Source organism: Panthera onca, chromosome B1, assembly GCF_046562875.1.
Source record: "Panthera onca isolate mPanOnc1 chromosome B1, mPanOnc1 haplotype 2, whole genome shotgun sequence".
NCBI lineage: Eukaryota > Metazoa > Chordata > Mammalia > Carnivora > Felidae > Panthera > Panthera onca.
In genome coordinates, this window is record NC_138342.1 from 125,118,795 (window position 1) to 125,132,557 (window position 13,763).

General features: G+C 40.1%; 1 protein-coding gene and 1 long non-coding RNA gene across 3 annotated transcripts in view; one reads left to right on the forward strand and one right to left on the reverse strand.

The window, feature by feature from the left end:
- Positions 1–9,830, reverse strand: part of TTC29 (tetratricopeptide repeat domain 29) — a 669,793-nt gene extending 659,963 nt beyond the window's left edge. The window contains exon 1 of one of the 2 annotated variants that reach the window (XM_060654018.3): positions 9,738–9,830. The gene's annotated coding sequence lies outside the window, so the exon portion shown is untranslated. The remainder of the gene's footprint in view (positions 1–9,737) is intronic. The other variant, XM_060654019.3, reaches the window with a different exon arrangement.
- Positions 1–13,763, forward strand: part of LOC132692036 (uncharacterized) — a 38,479-nt gene that overhangs the window by 2,002 nt on the left and 22,714 nt on the right. The window lies entirely within an intron of this gene.

The following is a 13,763-nucleotide window of genomic DNA, read 5'->3' on the forward strand; positions in this document are numbered from 1 at the left end:
ACTCTCTTTGGAGTTAAGTCATCCAAACCATTGGTTTTACCAAGTAGCAAAAACAACCACATTAATACAGTTCCCATCTTCTCACTGCTAAGTGATTTTCTTGATTCCATACACTGTTGGTACACATTTTACATAAAAACTCTTTTAAGGTTTAAAGATCTCAGTTCCCATAGTCAGTGGTGCAACAGTCCAAACTCAAACTCTAATTGTAGTGTCTGGATAACCACAAACGAAAATATTTTACAGTGTGTCCCAATTAATCAAAGGAACACTTGATCTAAGATTGAACCCCAGCACCCGTGGTCATACACAATCTCTTTAGCGAACATAATCTTACTAATCAGCAAGAATTTACATTGTAATTTTTGTGATTTTTAATTTTTATTTGTTATGCAAGTGTTTTCAGAAATAAAAGGAGTCCATCTCAGGCAGCATAGAAAGTTGGTATCTTGCCCAATGACTATGGGAATCTTTGGGAAAGAGTGGTGAGAGTTCATCACCAAATAAATTTTAACATCTCAGTGAGTGATTTTCAAATTTCAGTATATAGCAGAACTGCTGTGGTTAAGTTGAAGCATCTCTAATTTTAGTTCCACAGGTGGTGATTCAGATGCCCATCCAAGCTTTAGAACCACTGATCTAGATTGTACAATCAGGATCTCTCCTAGATTTTATCCTAGGAATTATCTTTTAATATAGCTTACCTTATTAAATCTGGATTAAAAGTCTATCCTTAATTCTATGACTGCTCATCCCTTGTCTTCTCTGTACATGATCGATTGCTCTCTGGTTTTCAGCAACAACTCACTGTCTGGCTAAGTCTCCCTGATCCTAGGGAGAGAAAGGAAGGGGTCAGCTCCACCAGAGGGAAACCCTGTGGATGAGTGAGACCTGAATTCAATTAACTTAGTTCAATGATATCTCCATTTCCTTAGAGAAAAAGAACATGTCTAGCCCTCATATAAACTGCTGTAACAGCTGGATCTAGATGAAATACATGACATCGCTTCCCCTCTGGAAGATCCTAGTTCTTCAGAAAATACCGTGGGAAATCTGCTGACAATTTCCTGTAGCCTGACCAACACTAATTCCCAGTGATGTCAACCATTTCCTCTCCATGTGGTTTTGCAAAGCCCTTTGTCATGGCAAAATCTGTTCTTCAGGAGAATTTGCTAAGATATATTTTGCTCTTGCTATATCTCATGCCCAGAGAAGTGCCCAAGCATAGTAGGCACACAATAAGTACCTGTTAAATGAATGGTCTCCTGCCACATACAGTGTGTGCTCTTTATCATCGTCAAGGACATAATAAACTCAGTACACAGAACTCTGTAAAATAACAAGGCAGCTATCTTTGTGCATAATTGATCTACCACAGAGTTGACTTCCATTTTATATACATATTTATCATTGAAACTTGTCTTAAATACAACATTATTCAGATTTCTTACCTGTACCATAATTCAATGGATATGATACCAGATTTTTAGTATTAGTTTACAAATTTAGGCCATCTGATACCGGCTAATATGAGATGGCCCTAGAATTTACCCTAATATATTCAGAAGCATGATCACATTCATGAAAGACTCTCTATCCTTAAACATACAAGCAGAATCCTAGTGTAACCCTCTGCCATCTGAATAGTGTTGTCGTTTCTGAAATGGTCAGATTTTCCAGAATGGGCACCTCCTGTCTCCTACTGACTCAGCAAATGAGTGCTCCTTCTACATATATTACAACAGAAAGTCTGTTCTATTTATATAAAGTTAGATTACATGAACTGAAGCTGTTTTACTTATGCAGGGTTAGACTCTATCCAATAAAAATGATCTCTAAAAGTTGTCTATCAATCAAATTTTGTAAATTGAATTATAATCTAAATTACTGGGGGAATTTGTCAGCTGATGTGAGCCTATGATATTGCCTTTTGTAAACTGACAAAAAAGGAAATGTAATTATAAAAGTAAATTGTTTTACTACCAACAAATTTGTCATTTTGTTATTAAAGTAATGTTTTGTTTCAGCAGCTTGAGGAGGCCCTTTTGGATATGGTTCATGTCTTAAAGGAGAGACTAGGGCATTTATAAAAAACACAGATGAGGCACCTGAGTGGCTCAGTTAGTTAAGGGTCTGACTCTTGATTTCTACTCAGGTCATGATCACACAGTTCATGAGATCAAGCTGTGCTAACAATGCAGAGACTGCTTGGGATTCTCTCTCTCTCTCTCTCTCTCTCTCTCTCTCTCTGCCCCCCCTTCTGGAAATAAATATTAAAAAATAAGAAGAAGAAGATAAAAAACACATATATTTACCAGCCAAGTGAATTCTCCCTAAATTCTTTCTTCCACTGAATAGACATTTATTGAAATGCTAAGCCAAACATTAAACAATAGAGAACTGGACAGTCACAGCTCCTGCCTTTATAAAGTTTACATTCAAGAAGGAAATGTGAACATTAAGAAAATACTTACAAGTACAACAGGCGCTAAGAGAAATCCAGATTGATATTGGGATAGTTAAAATGATGTCTCTTCAAGCCCTGCCAGGGGATACCTCATTTAGGCTGAGGCCCAAACAATGAATGACAATGCCAAGCAAAGTAAGAAGAACTAAGAAACACTGGGTTCAGAGGTAACAAACACAAATTGTTATGTAAAAGGAATTGAACGAAGCCCAGTGAGGCCAATGTAGAGAAGTGATGCAAAAGGAGGGAGAAGTTGGCAGGGGAGGCTGAAGGTATGGTTAGGACTCAGCTTGTGGAGGTCCATGCCACCATGTGAGATGTTTGAGACTTTGTTGTGAGAACAGGAGAAAACCACTGAACAGGGTAAAGCAGGTATTATGGTGATGATTTCATGAACACAAGTCAAGCCCAACACTTGGCCAATTCTCACTAGAGCCATCTGTTGCAGTCTAACGTTAACTTCAAAGGGCCAGAGCCAGAGGCATACAGGGCTGGCATGCAGACAGTTGATTTTAGGCAGTGAGCCCAAAGAACATGTACCTAAATAGCTGAAAGTGTACATGCTAGTGTGGAATAAGACAGCCCCAGTAGTGAGCAAGAGGCACGTGTGCAGCTGAGGGAGGTGCCATTAAGCTAATGGTATCCTGTAGCTGACTGGAACAGCAAGGCTGAAATTAAAAGATGGGATAAGAACATGTGAGGCAGGGGCACCTAGGTAGCTCAGTAGGTTAAATGTCTGACTTTGGCTCAGGTCATGATCTCACGGTTTGTAGGTTCGAGCCCTGTGTCAGGCTCTGTGCTGACAGCTCAGAGCCTGGACTCTGCTTCGGATTCTGTGTCTCCCTCTCTCTCTGCCCCTCCCCTGCTTGCTCTCTCTCTCTCTCTGGCAAAATAATAAACATTAAAAAAATAAAAATTAAAAAACCCATGTGAGGCAGGACATGAGAAGCATCAGACTTGCCACCCAATTTACCATTCCCTCAAGAGCTGGCTATAAACCTGAAATTATTTATCATCTAAATGCAGAACCCACATAAAGCATTTGGAGAACAGGTACTGGAGAGGAGGACTGGTCCTTTAGTGTCTAGTTTCATTTACAACCAATGCTTTTATCTTTCCGAATAACACCACGTGCCGGACTCTGTGCAAACACTTTACAATGTCACATTTAATCCTTCCAACAATCCTATGAGGGGGTGCTGTCATTCTAACTGTATCATTTATCTATTGCTGCAGAGAAAATTATCCCAAATTCAGTAGCTGAAAACAATAAACATTTATTATGTCTCTCAGTTCCTGTATGTCAGAAACTGGGGGGAAATTTGGGTGTTTCCAGCTCAGATTCTCTCACAAGGTTACAGTCAAGACATTGGCCAAGTTTGCAGACATCTGAAGGCTTCACTGGGACTGAGTATGTGCTTCCAAGATAGCTCACTTATATGGTGCTCTCTGTATGCAGAAAACCTCAGCTCCTGCCAGGTGGGCTGTTCCTCAGACTGCTGGACTATCCTCACAACATGGCCACTAGCTTTCCCCGGACTGAGCAATCCAAGAGAAAGGGCAAGGCAGAAGCCACAACGTGTCTGATTACCTAGCCTCAGAAGTCCCACACCATCATTTCCACAGTAACAAGTCAACCTTATTCAACATGGGAAGAGACCACACACGTCATGAATACTAGGAGGCAGGGATCACTGGGGCCATCTTGGAGGCCAGATGCCACAGTCACAATATTACACATGAAGCTACTGGGGCCCAGAGAGCTAAACTGACTTTCCTAAGTCACACAGTAAGTTGAACCTGGTTCTCTCTGACTGTAACTCTTATGTCTTCAGTCACTGCACTATACTGCCTCTTTAAGTAAACTGGTACTTAAAGCCAAAGATACTGAACCACACAGGGAAATATTTAATCTAAAATAATATCAAGAAAAAAAAAAACCTGGGGCCTACCAACAGACTTAATTTGGCATGGATTTCTGACTCCAGCTGTCTTCTGTAGAGACTAAATGGTCAGATTTATAAACACAGATGTACTTGTGCCAGAATTAATCGAACACTGCATGGCATCATGTAAAAAAAAAAGGGGAGGGGGACACAATCTGAAAAGTTTAATTTAGTAAAATAAACTGACTTCAAAGCAGCCCAAATCATTTCAATACTACCCAGGAGAAGGAGAAGGAAGAGAAGGAGAAGGAGGAGAGGAGGAGGAGGAAGACAATGATTAAGGACGTGATAGACGTATATAACCATTCTGTCCTTTCTACAGGATGGGGGCAAGGATTGGTTTCTTCTTTGTATTTACAAGGCATGGAAACCAAGGCCAGATGACTAACTGTTGCTATAAATCAATCAGGATGCCCAACTTGAGTACTCTGTGGAGATGCTTGGGTTACAGTTCTCAGCAGTGCAGTGCTGTGCAATTAAAGCAAAATGTGAAAGCTGTGGAGCAAATAGGTGTACTAAAGGATGTTTTCCACCTGTACCTATGTAGTATCAACCCAGGGACCCCATCACATCCATTTAATGAAGTATCAGTATTGGAGTAGAAAGATAAAAGGAACAACATTTACATTCTGTGGTCCACGCAATATCAAACACATTGATACTTAAGTCACATACAGAAAACATAGGGACAATATTCTCGGTGTAGAGTGAAACTGTATTCTCATGACTTCCTTAATCATCACACAAGCCCTGGCTTAGGTTGCCTCTCACGCATCTCCAGACCCTCCTGCCAGTGGAGAAAGCCAGGGTGTAATCCGTCCCAGTTCTCACTGAGGAGTCTGTCAATCTCACTCTCCACACTTCTCACAGACCTGTCCCCATCATCTTCCACTACCAGAACAATGCCCCATTGTTTAATGTAAGTAACAATCTTAGAGCTTCATGTACTGGTTCTTTTCAACCACAGCCCTTGTGAAAGCTTTTGCTCTCTGTATTTCCTTCTCTTTTATGAAAGTTAACAAAAAGCATATCATGGGCTGAGATCCATGCAGCAAATTGAAGCCATTCCACACTCAACGGTTTCCAGCAGTTTTTCCTATCTGCAGACCAGGCCTACAAACTCAAATCATTTTCATTCATTTAAACTTCTGTTACAAAGCTTTAGGGATGGAATAAATTAGCCAGCTCATCTTTCCCTCAATTTCATAAAAGCACAGAGTACCATTTCTTTAAAGAGCATTTCATGGAATAGACATCATTTCTTGCAGTAGAGCAGCCTGATAAACAGGGTAAGGGATTGCAACAGTGTTCAACAAGATTTGAAAGGAACCGTTGAACAAAAAGTGGTAGGGGTTCTGCCCCAATAAAGCACTTTGAACTTTCCAAGGTCTTTGATCTTAAAAAGTGAAACTTTGGTACATCACTATAACAGCCTCCCGGAATATTTCTAGTATTTTTTTCCTGAGAAAATGGAATCTCCAAAACATTAACTAACAAACATAAATCTTATCAACTGCTTTCCATCCCATTTCCCTGTCCCATACCATTTCAGATATACTCATGTTAACCCTAAGACATATCCATACTGTTATAAAGGATGGATACACTTATGTGGAAGGACAAAATAGTTCCACAGAAAAACTCCCAATCAATCATAAGACAACCACAAAAACAAGAGTTTTTAACTTGAGCTCTGAGTCAGGGGGCACTGGAAGGAGGGATCCAAGAGGGGGGAAAAAGAAGCAAAACAGACAGGGCTTCTGAAGAACAATGGAGACATGTTCCAAGCAATCAAACTTGAAAATCAACTTTGGTTCCCACCTAAAGCCAGGAATATCTATGAACTCCTTCCCACAGCACCAGAAGTAAGTGGATATAATGTGATACAATGAAGCTTAAGCTCTGGGGTCCCTCACTTTCATGGGTCCCTTCCAAGAACATCTCTGTTCCTATTTTTATATTTGTAATTTTGAGTTCTTTTTTCTTACACGGGGGCCTCCCAAACTATTTAAGATCTAGGGCCCTTAAAATTTGGATTCATTTCTGCACCACACATTTTTAGAAGTATCCCTTCATCATTTCTACAAATATAAGCAAAAGCAAAGAGAAACAAAAATAACTAAAGCATTTAAAGACACTTAGAGCTGGTTACCCAGTGGCTATGCTTGAAATCCTTCCAAGGTTTCCCATGATATTTTGAACAAAATCCAAACTCTAGTGGTTTGCAAAGGCCTCCATGATCTGGCTCCTTCTTCAATTCCAAGTCATTCCACTCTCCCCATAATCCCCTGTATGACCTCCAGTCACACTGTCCTCCTTGTAACTCGTCTACATCGTCAACCTCTTTCCCATCTCACATCCTTTCCCTATTGTTTCTGCTATTGAACCTCTCTTTCTCCCCCTTGTCACATTGCTGGTACCATGCTGTTTTAGGGTTCTCTGGCCCTCTCTGATGGCTAAGATATCATGTTCTGTATCTCCTCATCCCCACCCTTGGGTTCTCTATCATATTCTCTTCCCCTGTAGCCTTTTATACAAGTTATTGCCTTTTTTTTTTTTTTTTTTTGCCTGTTTGATAACTGCCTATGTCTACAATCCTGCAACTTCCATCAGGACAACAACGGTGCTTACTTTGTCTATCACTATGGATCCAGCCACTTGGGTCAGTGCCTAGTTTACAGTGGATGCCCCATAAAAATGTGAGCAAAGGATGGTGAATGAGTCATGCAACACAGTTAATCTTCCCGTTAACTGAACTTAATCCTTTAAAGCACAGAAACCAATAATGATAATAATAGTAATAACAATTTTGGTGAGAATCTTTCCATGTCTTTGTAAGTGGACTACTTGAATGTAATATAACATTTTTCTGGCAACTCGGGGCTAAAATAATGAACAGTAAATATGATGCCTTGTAGCCAAGGAATGCTGTCCTTGGAGATTTTTTTTTAATGTTTATTAATTTATATTTGAGAGACAGAGAGCGAGTGAGCCAGCACAAACAGGGGAGGGGCAGAGAGAGAGGGAGACAGAGAATCCCAAGCAGGACCTGCACTGCCAGCACGGAGCCCCACACAGAGTTCAATCCCATGAACTGTGAGATCCTGACCTGAGCTGAAACCAAGAATTGGACACTTTGCTGACTGAGCCACCCAGGAGCCCCTGTTCTTGGAGATTATTGATACAAATCAGTTATTTCTGGCGTTCATATGTCAGAGATTGCTATAATTTTTTAATTTTTGTGTCTGCTTTCCTTGGTTCTTCTGCTCTGGTCACTGTCAGGCTGTCAAACCATCTTCTTGAGCTTCTCAAAGAACCTTCCTTAAGCAACTCACAATCTCGTCCTACTTCACGCTACCTTAATCTGCTTATCGGAAAGTATTAAAACTGGAAAGTAGATAACAATCATGGAGAGATGTATGCAAAGTAATGGTAGACAAGACCCTCAAATGTCCGTTAGCGAATTCAGTGAGTACAGTGGCACTTATTTTAGCCACTCAAGACAATCTTTACTTGGTAACTGTAATCTGGATGGAATGTAAGCCAGGTAAGCCACCCCTGATTATTGTATGGCTAAAATGCTGTGGCCCCCTGAAAACACTGTCGTCTCAAACACCCTACTATCAGGGCTTCTGGGTGTCTCAGTCGGTTGAGTGTCTGACTGCTAATTTTAGCTCAGGTCATGATCCCAGGCTCGCGGGATCAAGCCCCAAGTCAGGCTCTGTACTGAACATGGAGTCCGCTTAACATTCTCTCAGGACACCTGGGTGGCTCAGTCTGTTGAGCGCCCGACTCTTGATCAGCACCTGCTCAGGTCATGATCTTACCGTTTGGACTGACAGTGCACAGCCTGCTTGGGATTTTCTCTCTCTCTCTCTCTCTCTCTCTCTCTGGCCCTTCCTGTCTTTCAAAATAAATAAACATTTTTAAAAAAGAGAGAGAGATTCTCTTTCTCTCTCTGTTCTTGCCCTGCTCGCTCTCTCTCTCTCTCTAAAAAAAAAAAAAAAACAGGGGCGCCTGGGTGGCTTGGTCGGTTAAGCCTCTGACTTCGGCTCCGGTCATGATCTCACGGTCCGTGAGTTCGAGCCCCGCGTGGGGCTCTGTGCTGACGGCTCAGAGCCTGGAGCCTGTTTCAGATTCTGTGTCTCCCTCTCTCTCTGCCCCTCCCCTGTTCATGCTCTGTCTCTCTCTGTCTCAAAAATAAATAAACGTTAAAAAAAATTAAAAAAAAAAAAAAAAAATAAGCCACTCAACTCTCAATACTTCTGGCCACCACGTATGTGAGGGTTTTTCCCCACCAAGCAATTCTAATTGACTATGGACACCTAATGGGTGTCCTATGATTCAACTCAATTCTGACACCATCTACCTGGAAAAAGCACCAGATCCCACAGGTTAAGGGCTCTGTCCAATAAGACTGCCTTCATTTCACATGCCAATCACAAGCCCAGGTTGTCACCTGTACCTCTAACTCACCAGCTATAAATTAGAGGCTCCCACGACCCCCTCCTCAGGTTCAGTATTTCACTAGCATGGCTCACAGAACTCAGGAAAACCATAAACCTACTAAACTACCAGTTTATTATGAAAGGATACAACTCAGGACAGCCATAAGGAAGAGACACATAGGGCAGGTTTATGGGAAGGGGCACCGAGCTTCCATACCCACTCCAAGCACACCACGCTCTCCACATCTCCATGCATTCACTATCCTGGAAACTCCCCAAGGCCAGTATTTTTAGGGATTTTTATGGAGACTTCCTTACTCAGGCATGATTGATTAAATCCTTGGCCACTGATGACTAATTTAACATCAAGCCCCTCCCACCTCTCCAGAGGTCAAGTTCCAAACTTCTAATTACCTGGTTGGTTCCCCTGACAACAAGCCTCCATCCCAGAGTTAAGGGGCTTTCCAAAAATCACCTCATTAACAAACTCAGGTTGAAAGGGGCTTGTTATGAAAAACAAGACCCTCATTTAACCTTCATCTCCCTGGCACTATCTGAGGACTGGAGGACAAAAGGCCAAACATTAAAACAAAAAAGGGCGCCGTGCTCTTATCACTTAAGAAATTACAATGGCTTTAGGAGCCACATGCCAGGAAGATCAAGTATATATTTCTTCTTATAAATCACAGTATCACACCCCATACTCATTTGAGTTGTTTGCATGTCCCTTCTAAAAGAGGCAAGACAAATGCAAGCTTAAATGCAAATGTTACATAGAGAAATATATTTGGATTCTCTTGGAGAAAGGGAAAATCAAAGAAAAATATTATGCACCAGGAATACGAATTGAGAGTTAATAATTCAAAAAAAACATACCTGAAAGCGCAAAAGGATCTCGATCTAAAATGAAACTGGAGGCTGTGAAACGGCGAATCTCACGCATGCGCGCTGGGAGGAACGGAACTCCACACTGAGGCGGAGACTCCTCGCCTGATCAGTGAACGTCCGCGAAGCATTTCTGTCCTGCACAAGCCAATGAACTTAATGCTTGGACTCTGGCTGGACTTCCCTCTTGTTGCACTCCTTGCCCATGAATACAACCCACCCAAAAGCCTCCAAGGCTTCGTCTATAGCTTGCTGAAGCCTGCGTTCAACCAACTGCAGCTACTCTGCTATTCCCGGATAAACTCAATTTTAGCTAATTCGAGTTTGCCTCAGTGTACTTTTATAAATAACGAGTATTTTGTCAAAAGGATACTTTGGCAAAAGTAATGGCAAAGGTCAACTGTAAAGTCAATTATACCTCAATAAAACAAAACAAACAAAAAACAGAGGGGAAAAAATTTTGTAGGCTCAATCATTTAAAAAGAAAAAACGAAAATAAAAAAAGAAAATATCAGGGGCGCCTGGATAGCTCAGTCAGTTAAGCCTCCGACTTCGGCTCAAGTCATGATCTCACGGTTTGTGAATTTGAGCCCAGCTCGGGCTCTGTGCTGATAGTCCAGGGCCTGGAGCCTGCTTCGGATTCTGTGTCTCCCCATCTCTCTGCCCCTTCCCCACTTGTGCTGTCTCTCTCTTTCTCTCAAAAATACATAAATGTAAATAAAAAGTAATTAAAAAGAAAAAAGCCATAATCTGTAAAACATAATAGAGGTAATAGGAGTACATGATTAATAACATAAACCTACAAATTGCTACCCTGACCTTTGGTATGTATATCAAATTCTGTCTAACCTCCTAACTTGGAATCTTTGCTGGGCTTCTCTACCCTTTCCACTCTCCATTTGGTTAGCACCTACTTACCCTCCAGGTGGCACTTTGAAAGTTACTTCCTCAGGGAACTCATCTTTTACCTCACACTAGCATCCTTTATTTTTCATTCAGATTATTTATATAATCATTGAATGTCCTTACAAGACTGCATGTAATCTTTTTGAGGGCAGCACACATTGTTTTATTCTTTGCTCTCTTCCCAGAGCCTGATCTAATGTCTGCTAAATACTTTTAGTTTATTATGACTATGGGTAATAAATATATGAATATGTTGAATGAATAACTGAACGAATGAATCCAGTCTCCAATATACTTGGAGAAGAGTGTCACTCTTCATGAGGAAGTTACCGATCAAAGAGTAAATAACCCCCTCTACTACATTTGCACAGCTCCATTCCCCATTCTGTGGAGGCCAGTATTTGATACCATAAAATGGAGAACAAAAAAAGCTGTGACTTTGAGATTGCTTGTTTTGAACTCTATGAAGTAGGGAGTAAAAATAGAGCTTAAGAGATTCCAATGTGCACCTGGCAATTTTATTTCTTTAAGTTTTCTCTTGGCCTAAACAGAGATGTGGACTAGTGGCTCTATCATTTCCAACAGACAAAGACCAAACTACTGGCATTACAAACGTAGTAAAAGTCCTGGGTAGAGAGTAATGTCATGGCAGTGATACTGGTTGCTATGGAAGTTAAGGACTATTATTAGTGAATTCTGTAGCTATTGCTCTGGAAAAGACACAGTGGGAGTTTACAGTTGCCCTTATAAGCAAAAGCCTAATGTCCTCAGCTACAAATATAGATTATAGGAAATCAAACAGCTAGGAGAAATGTCAGAGATGTAAATTAAATTTGGGAGTTTATGAAAATGACTAGAATTTCTAGAATAACAAATGTGAAGTATAGAATTCTCCTTTGTTTATAAAAGGATATAGAAGAAAAAATGGATTATTTGGTTGATACCAGCCTTTTAAAAGTAATTAACCCACTGAAGCTGGGTCTATTATAAATAATATGATGGGGCACCTGGATGGCTGTCTGTTAAGCATCCAACTCTTGATTTCAACTCAGGTCATGATCTCACCATTTGAGAGTTTGAGCCCTACATCGGGGCCTACTGACAGTGTGGAGCCTGTCCAGTGCAGAGGGATGCTTTCTCTCTCTCCCTCGCTCCCTGCCCATCCCCCACTTTCATGCACACTCTTTCAAAATAAATAAATTTATTAAATAAATAAATAAATAAATAAATAAATAAAATGACAATGGAACTGTCTTTGGAACATTACCAGCATTTTGTATAACTGCTATAATTTGTCACAAATGCTTGTGATAAATTTTACGTAGTTGAAATCTCATTTAAAAAAAAGAGTGAAACAAATACCTCTTTTTACATGTGAGATAATAATCTGGTATTGGCCAATAACCAAATAAATGATTTATTCCTCTATGAAGACTCCTTTCTGAGTTAGAAAGGAGGAATAGGTGAATTGGAATTAAAAATGAAAATATTAAATCTCTGATGGTGATGCACCATGGGCTCTTCCAGATGACTGTGAAAGTGAGAAAAAGAATTCACTAAACAATAAGCATTTGAGCCCAGTATCACTCCTGGGAACTCGCTTCCACTCTTTGAACTAGTCCATTGTATAAGCTAATACCACAAAAATTACCAGTGTGAAATGATCTCAACATTTGGTTTTCCAGTCTTTTCTAGCATGTGTTAACATCATTCTACCAAGTGAAAATTTATCTGATACTACAAAAGACACATCCTTGTATTTTTAAATGTTTTAATTGCTCCTTATCTCATTTCAAAAATGATTGAAGTAGCTTATAATAAATAAAAGTACACAATAAGGAAGTCAAAAATGAAAGAGAAAACTAATTCTAAGAAATAGGAGGGGCTCCAGGGTGGCTCAGTCAGTTGAACATCTGATTCTTGATTTCAGCTCAGGTCATGATCTCACGGTTTCAAGAGTTTGAGCCCCACGTTGGGCTCTGTGCTGACAGCACAGAACCTGCTTGAGATTCTCCCTCTCTCTCTGCCCCTCCCCTGCTCACACTCTCTGTTTTTTCTCAAAAAAAAAAAAAAAACATAGTGGGAAACAATTAAGTTAATATCAAAAATAAGCAATGATATTCAGTTCAACTCAGCTTTCTAGAAGCCAAACTAAACAAAGGTCAATGGTGAGTTACACATTTCTTATCTGAACAAAAAATATATATTGTTGATTTAGAAGTTGCACATCTTCTAAGCAAGGTGTATTGCATTGCTCCTTCTACAAATGACTTTAGACACCATGGTAGACAATCCACAAGTAACTCCTATTCAGATGCTGTTCGTATGTTCACTAATACAGTCATCCCCACTTATCTATAGGGGATACGTCCCAAGATCCCCACTAGATGCCTGAAATTGCAGATAGTGAACCCTATATACACTATGTTTTTCCTGTACATACATACCTATAATAAAGCTTAATTTAGAAATAAGGCCCAGAAAGAGATTAACAACAATAACTAAGACTAAAAATAGAACAATTAGAACAAAACACCATAATGTGAAAGTTATGTAAATGTGGCATCTCTCTTTCTCAAAATATCTAATTGTACTGTACCTGTCCTTCTTCTCATGATAATGTAAGATGATAAAATGCCTATATGATGAGATGAAGTGAGGTGAATGAAATAGGCATTGTGAGATTGTGACATAGTGTTAGGCTATTAAGGACCTTATGATGATATGTCAGAAGAAGGATCATGTGCTTTTGGACCATGGCTGACCAAAGGTGATGCAAACTGCAGAAAGCAAAACCTCAGATAAGAGAGGACTACTGTATATACCTACATATTAGTAAATTATTTCTGTATGCATTATAAATATGCTATATATACACACATGCGCATTTCTGAGTTGTAGCTTATATAAACCTACATAAATATTCCCATACATTGCAATAAACTAAATGTTTGTGTCCTCTTGAATTTCATATGTTGAAATCCTAACCTCCCAAGCGATGGCATTAGGAGGTGAAGCCTTTGGGAGGTGATTAGGTCATGGGGTGGGGCCCTCAGAAATGAAATCTCTGCCCCTATAAAAGAGACTCCAGAGAGTTCTCTTGCCCTTTTC